General features: G+C 38.5%; 1 protein-coding gene across 3 annotated transcripts in view; it reads left to right on the forward strand.

Moving 5' to 3' along the window:
* The first annotated feature begins 5,869 nt into the window (after positions 1-5,869).
* Positions 5,870-16,330, forward strand: part of acbd5a (acyl-CoA binding domain containing 5a) — a 40,246-nt gene continuing 29,785 nt past the window's right edge. For all 3 annotated transcript variants that reach the window (XM_062991131.1, XM_062991132.1, XM_062991133.1), the window contains exon 1: positions 5,870-5,931. The gene's annotated coding sequence lies outside the window, so the exon portion shown is untranslated. The remainder of the gene's footprint in view (positions 5,932-16,330) is intronic.

Here is a 16,330-nt window from a genome sequence, read left to right on the forward strand (position 1 = left end):
TATGGAGTAGAGTCACTTGGCCTCTCCAGCATCCAGGGTTTTTATCGTACTAAATAAAGCTCTTTTAATCGGCCACAAATTACATATTACCCCTACTGGTCAAAAATCATGTTTTATGTTTAACACAGTATACAAGTTATTTTAGACATGTCCAAGTACCCGACTCCCCCCCCCCCCCTTTCCTTGTCAAGCTCTACCTTATGTTGGCCAGGAAGAAGCCTAATGTAACCTGTGTGAAGCCATCAGGCCTCTTTTTTCAACAACCACTTCTACATATAGCTGTAATACACACAGAGAAACATGCTATACTCAAAGTATTCCTTTGCCACTTGTGTTGGCTCCTTGACCAGACAGTTGGAGTGTATGATGGTAATTATGTTGCAAAACTTGAGAACTTGTAGAATCTGATTGAAAACTTGTAAAACTGAATATGAACTCGAGGAAAGAAACAAAACAAAAGCTGAGCTTGTATTATTAGTGTGACTATTCTTAATATCAGTGCAAAATTACCAAACAAACCTAACATTTAGCTCTGCTGTCTGTATTTTGACTGCAACATTTATATGTATGTCTGTGGCATTTGAGGCCACAACAGCCATTTCCAAACCTACATTTTCTAATGGAGTGACAAAATGCTTTCAGCCTTTTTCTATGCTTGTTAAATATTTAGCAGAGATTGTAGTGATGGGCCTGGGCAGGCAGCCAGGGTGTGACATTACATTTCCAAGCTCTGTTATTAATCCTGCGTGTTTGGAAATGGTTGGCACAGTGGCACAGCAAGAAGCCCATGGGATCTGTGTTTTATATGTGCATCTGGTCACAGTCTGTTAAGAATCTAATATGTCTTCTTGTGTCATTGTGTGTTTCATCCAGGTACTTAAGTGGCCCTTGTTTTTTGGCTGATGTCTTGTGTTGAAATGACACTCTGCCATGGGTGTATTTATGTGTAAAACCTCTGAACTTTCTGTTCGACTAAAATGTGATGCTCTTGTACTCTAAATGTACTGAATTTGTCACAATGCACCATAGCCATGACATTAATTCCCAGGCCCTATAAATTGATGTGAATGCTTAAGTTGTGGCAGGTATTGTAGATGCTGCACTGCACAGTCCTGGAAACCTTTCCTCCAGTCACTGTCTGATAATTCTGGCATGTTCTCCTTGTGCTTCAGTTTTATCTGGACAAATCTGCACTCATCAAAACTAAAACTTTGGGTTTTCTTTCAGAATTTGTATAAGATCACTGTCAATACACATTTTAATTGGTGCATTCAAACTAGCCCTTTTTATATGAGCACAAAGAAGCACAGAGAATGACATAGCAATACTTTCTACATCACACAATTATTGAACAAACTTGCTGTATGTTTATTTGTGACCCAGACTTTGTAGTTTTGGAAGCTCTGCAATGAATTTATCAAATAAATTAAATACAATAGTGTTACAATCTTTTAGTCACATATAAATGTGTAACCTAATATGTAACCTATTGACAATAAGTGCAATAACTTAATATATTTTGCATATTTTTAATGTATATATTATTTTTTAGATATTTTATAGAGTAAATAACTACACACTATGTGTGCAATATTTTTTACTTAGTTGTATTTCTTGTATTCTTGTCTTCATTCTGCTGTAACAAGTTAATTTCCCTAAGGGGATCAATAAAGTATTATCTTATCTTATCTTATCTTATCTTATCTTAAAACAGTTGCAGAGGATATTACAATAACAATCATACCAAAGCGTACACTAATAAGCATAAACATTAGGTCCACTTAACATTTGAAGGAGTCAGTGGTTCATGGCTTGTCCCTCCTCAGACCACTGTCAGTTGGTACTCACCAGGCTGCCTGAGAGCACACCTTGCAGTTTTGGCGATACTTCAACCTAGTCATCTAGCCATAACATTATTGATCCTTATCAGTGTCACTCATGTCTTTACGCTTAACATATCTGCTTTGTTATTGATTCCTATCATTCTCACTCAGGTCTTTATGCTGAACATATCTGCTACTTTTAACATGTGAACTACGAAGAACTACAAATAGCACGACATTTAATACATCCCAGACCATCAAATGCAAATGGTTATGAAACAGACACTGCCATGCACATTTTTCAGAGGTGGTGGTAATGTTTTGGCTCATTAGTGTACATGCCCACTACAAGTTTACATCAACTTTAGACTATATGTATATTGATCTTCTATTTTTCACATGTTCATGTATTTTTATTACCGCCTTGGTGATGATGGCAATCGATACATACTACTATGAAATACTATGATAGTCAAAACCATCATTTTTATAATCAACAGCTTCAGTTGAGTATCAAGTAACTGGAAAGTCTACTAACAAAGAGTCGTTTGGGAGCCGAAAGAGTCGACTTTCATGGTGAGCTGAGACAATTGATATGACTCAATAAAAAGATCCGGAATGCCTACCTCCAACTGAAACCACACACGAGACATAGAAAAGGAGGAGTAAAGCTCCCTCTGCTGACGCTACACTAAATCTACATTCTACACTAGCCTACTATGTAGTATATATTAATATAGGTAGAGTACTAGAGTATGTGTCATACTTTACCCTGTAGTAGTATACAAGATGTTTCGTTACCCGTACGCAACCGCTACTCACTATGTAGTGCACTATTTAATCAGTTCTGCCGTTTAAAACGTCGAATCTAATCCAAATAAGTAATCCATATTGTCCAGAACACATCTGATATTTGGATTTTTGCTTTACAGTGATTGTGTGTCCAAATGCTGCAGCCTAAATGATGTAAAAACGGTTATGGCACTTTAAAACATGTAGGGAATAGGGAGCAGAGTAGCATTTCGGACACAACCATGAAAACCTGTAGCCCTATTCAACCCCCCAAAAGAGGATTTACAACTGTAAACTTTTCTGTAGAACTAGATTTCACTTTAAATTGAGTCTTCATTAGTGAAACGACACAGCAAATTAAAAAAAAGAAAATGAATGTAGCAGGATATTTTGTCAACACTGCCATTTTCAACACAGTTTTGTCAACACTGCCTCTAATCTATCTATCTATCTATCTATCTATCTATCTATCTATCTATCTATCTATCTATCTATCTATCTATCTATCGATCTATCGATCTATCGATCTATCGATCTCTCTCTCTCTCTCTCTCTCTCGCTCTCTCTATCTATCTAATCTATCTAATGTAGTCTGTTTGACCTAAAGCTGGGTTCCAACATGATTAAACCATTGGAAACTCAACAATGGCCCATAATTTGATATACTCCGTTGTCGTGTTATATACACACCACCCAGAGATTCATGTGTTCGATGTGTGCTGAAACCACTGTGAAAACTAAGGAGTTGTTACAAATGCTGAGAGAGTAGATACTAAAAGGGCAATGGGTATGATAAGATTTCCAAGATCTTTCTACAGACACTTTTATTTGGATTATTGTCTGGAGGTTTCAAACTTAAGGCCCAGCAGTAAACCTGCCTGACTGTGGGAGAAAACCCAACATTTATCCAGAGGCCTTAGCAATCTTTTCAGGACAATGAAACAAACCCCAGCTGTTACTGCAAAAGACTTACAGGATGAGCTGAAAAACTGGGACAAATGTTTTAGTGGCAACCATAAGATCACTTAACAACCTAGGACTGCATGACACATGCTGCTCTTGGCCAAGAAGCACAGAAAGGGTTGACTGGAATACAACAGAGTTATGAGACTTATTTCTAGGAGAGGAAATCAAAACCAGAACTGTTTGGTCATATGGATCAGTCAGGTAATAGAAAGATGAGGCATATGACCAGAGGAATACTATCTCCACGGCTAAGCATGGTAAACAGTCAGTAATGATGTGGGAAGTTTTTTTGCTGCAGGAACTGACAATTTTGATTGTGTGTTTGGCATCATGGATTCACAAAAACACCAAGGCAATTAGATAAGCAAGGCAAAGCAATGTTCTGCCTTCTGTGGTGAAATTAAACCTAGGTGATAATTGGATTTTTCAGCAAGACAATGATTTCAAACCAACCAAAGCTTGGTTCAGGAGACAGACCTGAAATACTATGGAGTGGCCGTCTCAGTCTCCAAATTTAATTTGCATAGAAAATCTTTGGAGGTGTTTAAAGAAATCAGTTGCAGCACTGAAGCCATTAAACCTCAATAAGCTGGAAGATTTCGCATGAGAACAATGGGTAAAGATTCCACAAGAGAGGTGTCAAGCTTGGTAGCACTTACCATATTTGCTTATTAGAGGTGGGTAGCACTGTCGCCTCACAGCAAGAAGGTCCTGGGTTCGATCCCCAGGTGGGGCGATATGGGTCCTTTCTGTGTGGAGTTTGCATGTGCTCCCCGTGTCTGCGTGGGTTTCCTGCAGGTGCTCCGGTTTCCTACCACAGTCCAAAGACATGCAAGTGAGGTGAATTGGAGATACAAAATTGTCCATGACTGTGTTCGATATAACCTTGTGAACTGATGAACCTTGTGTAATGAGTAACTACCGTTCCTGTCATGAATGTAACCAAAGTGTAAAACATGACATTAAAATAACATTTGACATAATAAACAAACAAACAAACAAACTTGTTAAAGGCTTATCATCAAGGCAAAATGTGTTTCACCAAGTACTAAGACACTACACTGTTTCTCTGTGTACTGAGATTCTGTTATAGATTTTTATTTACTATTACATAAATAGCCACAATATATTTTAAGACATTGGGGGTTGATCTATCTATCTATCTATCTAGCTAAAAAAACATCAGACATATAATGTATGTTAAGTCTTGTGCAAAAGTTTGAACACCAATATGTAAATGTTATTTAATTATTTATTTTTTCTCCCACTTTAGCGCATCCAATTTCTGCCCGTCAATCATCCTCTCACTAATGCTGGTCCCTGCTCCTGATTGGGGAGGACGAGGCTGCTCCACGGCCCCTCCGACACATGCACAGCAATGGGACGTCTTATCATCTTATGACGAGTGCAGTGCAGTACAGCGCTGTTTACGGAGGGCCACACCCTCTATCACACTCCTTTCCCATCTTTTTTTTCCCATCTTTTTTTTTTTTTTTTTTTAAACACACCCACAGGAAACAAAATCCAAAATCGACACATTATGACACTTTAAATATATTATACCTAATGTATTTCACAAATGGCAACTTTTGCAATAAACAGAAAGTGTGACTGTACAATTATTAGATAACACTGTTTAACATAATATAATTGGAAAATAAGCGAGTATAGTAAAAAAGTAAATTTATTAAAATATAGGCATTCATAACATCAAAATCTTTTAAGATAATTTTGTTATTTTATTTAATCTTTTAAAGGGACTGATATTTCAGTATTTAACACTAATTAAATAGTTAAGAGTTAAAAAGCAGTTAGGGCCAGCAAACAAAAATATGAAATACATTTTAAAGCTATGCTGTTAAGTGCTTTGTAAAAGGACTATAGTCTGGCTAGCATCTTTAAGCAGATAGAAATGAACACTAGGACATGTAGTTTTAAGATTTAACATTAATCTGTCACATGACAGCGTTCCTTCCTTCCTGACATAATTTAGTTGCAGTTTAGCGTGTTTTAAACATGAATAATGAATCTATTTAATATAATTAAGTATACATAGAGCTTAATAAAGGCTTGTGTGCTATTTAGACGGACTTAAATACACTTTGTAGTCGATGACCTGAAAACGTAAGCCTATGTGAAGACTACATTTCCTGTTGAGACGGGCCACGCGAAGTGCATTGTGGTATACGGAGTACTGTTTATCTTTGCCGCTGAGTCAGATCGTCGGTGAGATTTGTTTATTAGAACTACAATTCCCAAGCACGTGTAGAAATGTCATTCGGGGTTTGGTTGCTGGAACAGGTACTGTATTTGCGAGGTCGCAGCTTTCACTGCAAGTACAAAACAAATGGTAAGAAAGTGATTTATTATTAAATATTTATAATAACATGACGTGCTGCATACTTTGTGTTTTATACAGGATTGAATCAAATAGCATAGTGTAAGCCATGAAACGAATGACTTGTTTAAATGTTTTGTTTATGCACTGTATTTAATGATAATAAACTGTATTGGTTATTAGTTGTTGCAATAAGCAGGTATGTATATATTTATATTTATTCATTTTAAGCTCAGTTGTAATAATAAAGATTAGATCGTGTTCCCATGTCATGCTGTGCTTATGCAGGCTGATTTGCTTGACGACAGAACACAGCAACAAAATCATCAGCAAAGGAAATACATTGTCATTTACTGTGAATAGCTATAAAACTGTATTTTATTACATATTTACAAAGTATTCAACAATGTTTGTTTTACTTTCAGTGCAAATAGTTACTTTAAGATGACACACAATGTCTTAATAATATTTTTATAATTATAATTATGCCAACATTTATTTATAATATGTGTTTACAGGCATATGCATATGCAATATGTTTAAAACAAATTAAATGGGAAAGACGTATTCAAGCTATTAAAATGTGTATGAAATTTATATAAATCAAGATTTTATATCCCCCAGACAGATAAACAGATGTTTATACTCCCCCCACACACAACAGAATCAATCATGTTTGTATAGACGCCTGACAGGCCATTAGCACAGCTGAGACTTGAATCTCAGATCTCAAGAGTAATGGACTAGTGTAAGCGCCTAACTTATTTTAGTTACTGCTGTTGCTGATTAGTGCTGTTTGGACCCCCCCCCTTCCCTATTAATGATTTTTTTTAAACAGATATATTTATTTATACATATACATACTTTTTAAAGATATAGATTTATAAAATAATTCGTATGTCAGTTATTGCTCCCTTTCCTGTTTTCCTGATTTTGATCTTTGGACCTTGCTAGACCTTGAACACTAGCACTGGTAGCCTTCCACCCCAAGCCCTCGAATTCCTTACCCACACTTTCGGCGGCACGGTGGCTTAGTGGGTAGCACTGTCGCCTCACAGCAAGAAGGTCATGGGTTCGAACCCCAGGTGGGGCGGTCCGGGTCCTTTCTGAATGTAACCAAAGTGTAAAAACATGACGTTAAAATCCTAATAAACAAACAAACAAACCCACACTTTCCAGCTGCACCCACAATGAGTTTCAATGCCTTGCTATATTGTTGTCAGCATGTTGGTGTGTTGGTTTGCCTATTCAGCTTCTCTGCACTTAACTCTTTGTGTGTGATTTACGATCAGCCATAACATTAAAACCACCTCCTTGTTTCTACACTCACTGTCCATTTTATCAACTCCACTGACCATATAGAAGCACTTTGCAGTTCTACAATTACTGACTGTAGTCCATCTGTTTCTCTGCATGCTTTGTTAGCCCCTTTTTACCCTGTTCTTCAATGGTCAGAACCACCAAAGAGCTGGTATTATTTAGGTGGTGGATCATTCTCAGCACTGCAGTGACAATGACATGGTGGTGGTGTGTTAGTGTGTGTTGTGCTGGTATGAGTGGATCAGACACAGCAGCGCTGCTGGAGTTTTTACATACTGTGTCCACTCACTGTCCACTCTATTAGACACTCCTACCTAGTTGGTCCACGTTGTAGATGTAAAGTCAGAGATGATCACTCATCTATTGCTGCTGTTTGAGTTGGTTATCTTCTTGACCTTCATCAGTGGTCACAGGACGCTGCCCACGGGGAGCTGTTGGCTGGATATTTTTGGTTATTGGACTATTCTCTGTCCAGCAGTGACAGTGAGGTGTTTAAAAACTCCATCAGCGCTGCTGTGTCTTATCTACTCATACCAGCACAACACACACTAACACACCACCACCATGTCAGTGTCACTGCAGTGCTAAGAATAATCCATCACCCAAATAATACCTGCTCTGTAGAGGTCCTGGGAGAGTCCTGACCATTGAAGAACAGAATGAAAGGGGGCTAACAAAGCATGCAGAGAAACAGATGGACTACAGTCAGTAATTGTAGAACTACAAAGTGCTTCTATATGGTAAGTGGAGCTGATAATATGGACAATGAGTGTAGAAACAAGAAGGTGGTTTTAATGTTATGGCTGATCGGTGTATAGCGTGTTGGCTAACGTGGTCGGACAAATTGTGCCAAGACTATTCTTTGGACTAAACATGCTCTTCTTTTTTTCTATTTTGATCACTGTTTTAGACGGTTTGGTCTTGTATTCCTGCAGTGTTGTTCACATACTCTGCAATTGGATTAAAAATCTTAAATATGCATGCCCGTCTGGAATTTCAGACATTTAGCTGTTTAGTCAGAATTACACGTCAGCCGAGGTGTATCCACCTGTCCTCTTGTTCTCTCTTCGCTCGCTATGCCTTGGAAGACTGCATCTCAGTTATGTCGACTCTCATATGAGCTTTTAGGACCAGGACAACTTCACATATGATTAATCATGGTGTTTTTTGTACTCTCTGCAAGTTGGATACCCACACTTCCACTTCCTCCCCAACTACAACCATGATCCCTGCTAAATTAGACTAATAAGACGTCTTTGATTGATGAACTGATCATCCAATAATCTATACATTCTTTTGTTGATTGAAACCTGGCAACGGCCCCGAGATTACCTTTACTTTAACTTGTCTATGCCCAAGGGTTGTACTAATTCATGTAAGCAATGCCTCACAGGGAAAGGTGATGGTTTAGTGGGTCATTTTCCATTGTAACTTGCAGGCAGAATAAGTTGTTGTTTATGATGTTACTTAAAGGGTTTTCTTCTATACTCATTAGCTACTGTTGCTAATCTATAGTCATCCAAAATCTGGTTCTCACTTCTTGTCTGATCTAAATGAACTGCTCACAATGGCATATTCCATCCACTCTGCTTTTATTTTTATTAAAAATCGCTTTATAAATAATAAATCGCTCACCTGAGATAAAGAAAACCTATCTTGAACCTATCTTATCTGTTGGAGATCTCTCACATCCTCAACTATTAATCCATTAGTGTTAGGAAATAAAACTAACTACACCGTTTCCCGTTTAGCCACAGATGTCCTCTTTAAAATCCAGCAGGTTTTAATCATATAAAACGTGACAGAACTTGTACGGAAAATCTCAACTCTTCGTCAATTCTAATTGGTCCATCACGTTTAATTGACATCCACATCTTCCAATTGTAGACACTTTTGTTAAACAAGCCAAAAAAAGCTGCTAAATGTTCTGTGTGTGTAAAAGTGAAAATAAAAACAGCAGTTTTGCATAAGTGTGATGTTGTAGGTTAGGGTTAGTATGTATTTATTCCTTTAGAATATTTGTTTCACAGTCTGAGCATTGTTATTTAGATAGCTAGTTTATCCATGGTGCATTAAGACATGTATTATTACTGCTTAGTTGTTTGAGAGGAGAAATGACGTTATCGGATTGGTATCGGTATCGGCAGGTACTCAATTTGCAGTATCGGTATCAGTATCGGACATGAAAAAGTGGTCAGCCCTAGTCCAAATAATGATTCTGTTACTGGTTTTGTTGTTGGTTTCACGGACCATAAGCTCCCTTCAAACTGTTATGAACTCTTCTCTCTTGATGATAGGGTTTTATTTTGCAATGACATCATATCAAACATACTTAATAGCATGCCCTTCTTAAAACTAAACTGGTATCTCCCCATATTTTACCCCTGAGCCTAGGGTCATGAAGGCAAATGGAAGGCGTCTTGAGCGCCTCTACAAGAAAACAGGAATCACGACTCATTATTTACTCTTTAGTGAGAATGTCTGCTTAGACAGGAATGCTCTAAATACTGCCCAATCTTCCTACCATTATTATGGCTCTATTATTGTCTCTATTAAGGCCCAAAACTTGTAAAAATTCTTTAACCTCCCAAGGCATCTGCTCCCAGCTCCCTTGCTCGATGTCAGGCTTTACAGGCTTTTCTACCACTGCAGTTGCTCAGGGAGTGTCCCAAGATTTTGTATTTGGACCCATCCTATTTGTACTGTGCATTTCTCCATTATGCCAGATTCTTTGTAATCATGGCCTTAAGTTTTATTGTTACACTGATGGTATATTGCTTTAAATCAGCACCACATCCCCCATAGTTTTATCTATGTCACTTACCGTATACATTACTTATTTACAACACTGATTATCTAATTGCTTACTACTTTATATAGACAAGATGAAGTATTGGTAGAGTGCCCAAAAGTACTGGTTTCTCAGTTCTCACTGTCTCACTGTATATGTGGATGGGGTTCTTTTTAAACCTGTACAAGAAAAAGAAAACTCCACCCACTTTCTGTCACCAACATTCAGACTGCCTCCTGTCACCGGAAATCACCATCTCTAATTGAAAATGAATGACAGCCGCATTTTATCACTTGTGCAACATTTCATGCCTCCGTCCTCTGCTCAGCTATAATGACGCCAAAATGCTGGTATATGTCTTCATTTTTTCACAGCTGGATTAGTGCAACACTATTTCTAAAAGGCCTCCCTGTTAAACTTCTGAACTAGCAACAATTCATTTAAAATTCAGCATCCAGAGTCATCACTTTTGCTAAGTGTTCTGTTCACATCCCCCCATCCTCCTTCAGTCGTTACCAATATCCTCCCATATAAAGTACAAACTTTTCTTGCTTACCTTTAAAGCCCTTCATGTTCTTGTCCATATATATCTTAGTGAGCTCCTTCATCCTTACTGTCCCTCCCACTTTCTGGCACTGGACTTCTGGTTGTACCATGTACAAGACTTAAATTAGCGGATGGCAGTTCTACTGCTCTCAAACTCTGGAACTCTCTCCCACAATCTCTTCATGGCTGCTCTGCAATCTCTGCCTATAAAGCTTAGCTCAAAACTTTTTCCTTTTTCTGCTCATTACTTTTCTTCCTCCAAGTCTTAGTTTTTCTTCCTACTGTTGATTTACCTCTAAAGTATAGCACAGTTGAGATGTAGGGCGTCTCTGGGTTGTAAATGGAACTTATAAACTAATAACTAATAAACTCCATTATTCACCATCTTTGTGCTGGAGCCTTTGGCCAGCCAGAGGAGGCCGCAGTTGCAGCAGCAATGAGAAACCCCTTAGGCCTGCCCACCTCAGACATAGAAAGTCATGTCTGTGTAGGTGCCCAGCAGGCCGATAGCAGAGCTGATATTCAAACTTAAGATCTCAGCGGTGGTGGGCTAGTGTGTTTTATAGCTGCACTATTTGAGCACCCAGAATTGCAGTTCTAACCTAAACAATAAAAACTTATGCATTTATATTATTTAAATCATAAACAACTGAACAATTTGACATTTAAGTCCAAAACCTGAAGCTGTTTGGAGTGATGTATGGAGCGGAACTCTGCACATGTGGATCTGTAAGGAATGATGTGGAGATTTTGCATCATGCTCCAGTATAAAGGTGGAATAATGATGATCATCTTATAATAAGCACATTAATGTTGTCTGGAAGGGCTTTAAAATATTCACTGCACCTCTATTCATTATTATTCATTAGCAGGTTTAATTAAAGCTTGGAATAAACTGTTTTCGACCGTCTCTGTATAAAATCTACATTCATGACGTTGAACTGGTTCTGTTCACAGTGTTTATGATCATCTTACTGATCTACATTACTGCCACCTTTACTACGTTACCTTTTTTTAGCAATAAAGCATGAAGCCTTGAAGATATGAAACTCATTGCGTTTTCTGTTGCCTGTCAGTTATCTTATCCTTCTGCTAATGACGGTCAGTTATTGGTTAAAAGAAACTGGAAAAATCTGCTTTCCTAATACAAAGTTCAACAGCTAAAGTGACATTTATTAAACTGGTTAAATACATTTGGAGACGCGAACCCAAAGTGTGGCAGCATATTAGAAATATATCATGTCTATATATATATATATATATATATATATAGTGTATCACAAAAATGAGTACACCCCTCACATTTCTGCAGATATTTAAGTATATCTTTTCATGGGACAACACTGACAAAATGACACTTTGACACAATGAAAAGTAGTCTGTGTGCAGCTTATATAACAGTGTAAATTTATTCTTCCCTCAAAATAACTCAATATACAGCCATTAATGTCTAAACCACCGGCAACAAAAGTGAGTACACCCCTAAGAGACTACACCCCTAAATGTCCAAATTGAGCACTGCTTGTCATTTTCCCTCCAAAATGTCATGTGATTTGTTAGTGTTACTAGGTCTCAGGTGTGCATAGGGAGCAGGTGTGTTCAATTTAGTAGTACAGCTCTCACACTCTCTCATACTGGTCACTGAAAGTTCCAACATGGCACCTCATGGCAAAGAACTCTCTGAGGATCTTAAAAGACGAATTGTTGCGCTACATGAAGATGGCCAAGGCTACAAGAAGATTGCCAACACCCTGAAACTGAGCTGCAGCACAGTGGCCAAGATCATCCAGCGTTTTAAAAGAGCAGGGTCCACTCAGAACAGACCTCGCGTTGGTCGTCCAAAGAAGCTGAGTGCAGCCTGTCAGTGCTCAGACCATACACCGCACACTACATCAAATTGGTCTGCATGGCCGTCACCCCAGAAGGAAGCCTCTTCTGAAGTCTCTACACAAGAAAGCCCGCAAACAGTTTGCTGAAGACATGTCAACAAAGGACATAGATTACTGGAACCATGTCCTATGGTCTGATGAGACCAAGATTAATTTGTTTGGTTCAGATGGTCTCAAGCATGTGTGGTGGCAATCAGGTGAGGAGTACAAAGATAAGTGTGTCATGCCTACAGTCAAGCATGGTGGTGGGAATGCCATGGTCTGGGGCTGCATGAGTGCAGCAGGTGTTGGGGAGTTACATTTCATTGAGGGACACATGAACTCCAATATGTGCTGTGAAATACTGAAGCAGAGCATGATCCCCTCCCTCCGGAAACTGGGTCGCAGGGCAGTGTTCCAGCATGATAATGACCCCAAACACACCTCTAAGACGACCACTGCTTTATTGAAGAGGCTGAGGGTAAAGGTGATGGACTGGCCAAGCATGTCTCCAGACCTAAACCCAATAGAACATCTTTGGGGCATCCTCAAGCGGAAGGTGGAGGAGCGCAAAGAATATCCGCCAGCTCCGTGATGTCGTCATGGAGGAGTGGAAAAGCATTCCAGTGGCAACCTGTGAAGCTCTGGTAAACTCCATGCCCAGGAGAGTTAAGGCAGTTCTGGGAAATAATGGTGGCCACACAAAATATTGACACTTCAGGAACTTTCACTAAGGGGTGTACTCACTTTTGTTGCCGGTGGTTTAGACATTAATGGCTGTATATTGAGTTATTTTGAGGGAAGAATAAATTTACACTGTTATATAAGCTGCACACAGACTACTTTTCATTGTGTCAAAGTGTCATTTTGTCAGTGTTGTCCCATGAAAAGATATACTTAAATATCTGCAGAAATGTGAGTGGTGTACTCACTTTTGTGATACACTGTATATATATATATATATATATATATATATATATATATATATATATATATATATACACACATATATACAGGGGTTGGACAAAATAACTGAAACACCTGTCATTTTAGTGTGGGAGGTTTCATGGCTAAATTGGACCAGTCTGGTGGCCAATCTTCATTAATTGCACATTGCACCAGTAAGAGCAGAGTGTGAAGGTTCAATTAGCAGGGTAAGAGCACAGTTTTGCTCAAAATATTGCAATGCACACAACATTATGGGTGACATACCAGAGTTCAAAAGAGGACAAATTGTTGGTGCACGTCTTGCTGGCGCATCTGTGACCAAGACAGCAAGTCTTTGTGATGTATCAAGAGCCACGGTATCCAGGGTAATGTCAGCATACCACCAAGAAGGACAAACCACATCCAACAGGATTAACTGTGGACGCAAGAGGAAGCTGTCTGAAAGGGATGTTCGGGTGCTAACCCGGATTGTATCCAAAAAACATAAAACCACGGCTGCCCAAATCACGGCAGAATTAAATGTGCACCTCAACTCTCCTGTTTCCACCAGAACTGTCCGTCGGGAGCTCCACAGGGTCAATATACACGGCCGGGCTGCTATAGCCAAACCTTTGGTCACTCGTGCCAATGCCAAACGTCGGTTTCAATGGTGCAAGGAGCGCAAATCTTGGGCTGTGGACAATGTTTAACATGTATTGTTCTCTGATGAGTCCACCTTTACTGTTTTCCCCACATCCGGGAGAGTTACGGTGTGGAGAAGCCCCAAAGAAGCGTACCACCCAGACTGTTGCATGCCCAGAGTGAAGCATGGGGGTGGATCAGTGATGGTTTGGGCTGCCATATCATGGCATTCCCTTGGCCCAATACTTGTGCTAGATGGGCGCGTCACTGCCAAGGACTACCGAACCATTCTGGAGGACCATGTGCATCCAATGGCGGTGCCGTGTATCAGGATGACAATGCACCAATACACACAGCAAGACTGGTGAAAGATTGGTTTGATGAACATGAAAGTGAAGTTGAACATCTCCCATGGCCTGCACAGTCACCAGATCTAAATATTATTGAGCCACTTTGGGGTGTTTTGGAGAAGCGAGTCAGGAAACGTTTTCCTCCACCAGCATCACGTAGTGACCTGGCCACTATCCTGCAAGAAGAATGGCTTAAAATCCCTCTGACCACTGTGCAGGACTTGTATATGTCATTTCCAAGACGAATTGACGCTGTATTGGCCGCAAAAGGAGGCCCTACACCATACTAATAAATTATTGTGGTCTAAAACCAGGTGTTTCAGTTATTTTGTCCAACCCCTGTATATACATATATATATATATATATATATATATATATATATATATATATATATATATATATATATATATATATATATATATATATATATATATATATATATATACGTATAGTTAGTTATTTTTCACCATCCTTATATAGTTATAGTTACAGCTGTATAGTTACTATTTACTCATCTTTTATTCTAGTACTGTTATTACTAATATATACCTAACTAATCTTTATTATTATTACTGTTATTATTATAATACATATTCATAAAAAAATGATAATTACACCCTAATTAAATGCATTCTTATCCCAGTCTGGAACTAAAACTACCTGATTTATTATCATGAAGTTGCTGATATTTGCTGCATTAACAGCCTCCACTCTTTTGGAAAGATTTTCCACTAGCTTTTGAAAGCATTTACTTGCAGACACAAGCACATTCATGAGTACATAAAATGGAAGCACACCCTTTCAATGATTTAGTTTAGGTGTTTTACTCAGACTCATAACAAGCAGGTGGCTAAAATAAAATAAATAAAATAAAAGTAATGCTTTAAACTTTGTGGCAACAGTTTGGGGAAGGCTTTTTCCTGTTCTAGCAGGACTGTTTTGCTTAGGTTTTCTCCATATTGTTTGAGAAACTCCAGTGGCCTGCACAAAGCCCTGACCTTAACCCCTTTGATCACCTTTGGGATGAATTGGAATGTTTCTTGTCTCACATACATTTGCCCATTTTGTGCACTTCAGTGGGAATGGTCTTTATACCCCTCAGCTGATATTTGGCCTTGTGCAAAGTGATTGTACACAAGGCCAAAATCTTTTTTTTTTAATTTTTTTTGTTCTTAGGCTGTTTTTGGGAAGTTTATTCACACTATATGGCCAAAGGTATGTGGACACCATTTTAATTAATGAATTCATACTGAATTTTAAGATGTAGGTCACACCCATTGCTGAAAGGTATTAAAAAAATCAACCATGTACAATGGATATGAAAAGTATACACACCTCTGTTAAAATGACAGGTAACCTATTATGTGTGCAGTTCAAAATAAAAACAACCTGAAATTGTATAGAGATGAAAAACTTAAAATAATGTGGTTGCTTAAGTGTGCGCACCCCCTTATAATTGGAAATGTGTTTAAAATGAACCAATCACATACAAATTCATGCTGAATAGTAACAAAGACTCAGATTCAATTGACTCTGATTAACCCTATATAAAGTTAATCTGTTCTAGTAGGATTTTCCTAACATTTAAGTAATTGCATCTTACAGCAAAAGTCATGGTCAGCAAAAAGCCTTTAAACTATCTAAGAGATCTCATTGTTTAAAGTTATCAATTAGGAGAAGGGTACAAAAAGTTTAAAAGCATTTAACATACCATGGAACACAGTAAAGACGATCATCACAAAGTGGATAAATTATGGCACAACAGCGACATTAGCCAAAACTGGACATCCCTCTACAATTGATGAAAAGAAAAAAGGGAACATTGGTCCATGAGGCTGCCAAGAGACCAACAGCAACGTTTAAGGAGCTGTAGGGATTTCTGACAAGTACTGGTTGTGTACAATATGCGACAACAATCTCCCACATGTCTGGACTGTAGGGTAGGGTGGCAAGACATCCAAGCCTG

The sequence above is a fragment of the Trichomycterus rosablanca genome, chromosome 3 (assembly GCF_030014385.1).
Source record: "Trichomycterus rosablanca isolate fTriRos1 chromosome 3, fTriRos1.hap1, whole genome shotgun sequence".
Lineage (NCBI taxonomy): Eukaryota > Metazoa > Chordata > Actinopteri > Siluriformes > Trichomycteridae > Trichomycterus > Trichomycterus rosablanca.